At 39.2% G+C, this 1,818-nt stretch overlaps 1 pseudogene; it reads left to right on the top strand.

The window, feature by feature from the left end:
- The first annotated feature begins 843 nt into the window (after positions 1-843).
- On the top strand, positions 844-1,605 carry LOC120222494 (annotated as a pseudogene).
- The last annotated feature ends 213 nt before the right edge of the window (positions 1,606-1,818 follow it).

The raw sequence follows: 1,818 nt of genomic DNA, 5'->3' as shown, positions 1-1,818 counted from the left end.
AATTACATCTATTCAGTTCTATTCCTTTACTAATGTTTCCTCTGTCTATATTGTCAATTACTTTGTGTCACAGCATTAGTTGTGTTTATTGCATAGTCTTCACCTGTCTGTCTCCGATAGATGGTGTATGAGCTGATTTATTTTTATTTGTTTGTTTGCTTGTTTGTTTGATCTTTTTGGACCTACAGCAAAATAGGTTACTCAAATTGTGTGTTTTCAGTTAGTCAACTAATGCTGATTAATTCTTTCTAGAGTATTTCTCAGTCTGGTTAAAGGTAAACAGACTAGGTTTTAATGAGAAAGGTAAAATAGGTGTTTAAGGTAAAATAGGTAAAAAAAGGAGACAATTTTCTTTTTGTAAGGTATATATAGTTTCTTTCTTTTTTTTTTTTTTTGTAAAACATGATGTCTAGTAATGGATCAATTACCTGTATTCCTCTGTCCAACCCAGGCAAATACTAATACATATCTCTGTAAGTCAGATAAAGGAATTGAGTCTTAGACATTAGATCTATCCTCTCTAACACACCCACTAACACTCAGTTGGATGTTAGACAAAAATAATAATATAGCAAACTTAAAGCATTTAATGAAGCATATTTGAGAAAAAAAAAAAAAAAGAAAAGAAAAAGAAAAAAAGAAAAAAAGGTCCAAGGAAAGCTGCCTTTGCTGTCATGGTCAAGATGGGTGGAGAAGCGGCTGAGGCTGGTGCTAGGGCCCAAGGGCAGGCACACTGGAGCGGGGCCACTGGGACCCACTCAGCTACACGTGCACCACCCATGGAAGCCTCAGCCATTAACGACTCGAATGTACTCTCTGCCTGAGGATAGAATGAGTCAAGGAGACTCAAAGCTAGCAGCTATTCCACATGAAGCAGAAGACATTTAAGATGATGACAGATGGATGTCTCGGCACAACAGAATTGTCCTGGTAAAGACAGTGAACCTGTTGTACTGCTGGTGGGAGACTCCATGGTGCAATTAACGCAGCAATATGAAATATGGCATTTCCCCCCCACTTCATGCACTGAATTTTGGAATTGGGGGAGATACAAAAAGACATGTTTTATGGAGGTTAAAGAATGGAGAACTGGAGAATATTAAACCTACAGTTATTGTTGTCTGGGAAGGAAAAACAACTATGAAAATACAGCAGAAGTAGCAGGTATAATTGAGGTCATCATAGAAGCTATCAAAACAAGGAAGCTGCAGGCTAAAATCATCTTACTGAATTTGTTACTTGGAGGTGAGAAGCCCCACCCTTTGTGGGGAAAGAATGCATGCCCAAACCAGCTCTCTAAGATTTCCCTGCCTAAGCTTGCCAGTGTCTGGCTCCTGGGTACAGATGGGAGCTTCATGTGTCTGGATGGTGCCATCTCCTGCCAGGACATTTTTGATTTTGTGCGTCTTACAGGAGGGGGCTACACAGAGTTCTGCAAACCACTGCATGAACTGACCATGCAATTGTTGGAGGCAGCCCCAGGAAAATCAAACCACCATTGCCCACCTGGCTCTCATAAGTGTCAATAACACCCCACCTTCCTTAAATCAGTTATATCACTGGTACTATACAGAATCCTCTTTCTTAAGGTACTTTGCATTGTAGAATATTTTTGGATGTTCATTTCTAGTGTTTGAAGGGGAAGAGGGATTTAGATTGGTCCTGTACATACAAGGTTTATTTGACACAGAAGAAAAATTAGTCAAGGAAGATTGTTGTCTAAATTCATTTGAAACCAGAAGGGGACTTTTTAGTTGTTTGCATGGTACATTCACTGAATTATCACTGTTTTTCCTAGGACAAACATGCTAAGTATTG

Source organism: Hyaena hyaena, unplaced genomic scaffold, assembly GCF_003009895.1.
Source record: "Hyaena hyaena isolate Hyena2069 unplaced genomic scaffold, ASM300989v1 scaffold_893, whole genome shotgun sequence".
Classification (NCBI taxonomy): Eukaryota; Metazoa; Chordata; class Mammalia; order Carnivora; family Hyaenidae; genus Hyaena; species Hyaena hyaena.
The sequence above is the reverse complement of the archived record's forward strand: the minus strand, read 5'-3'. Positions and strand labels throughout refer to the sequence as shown.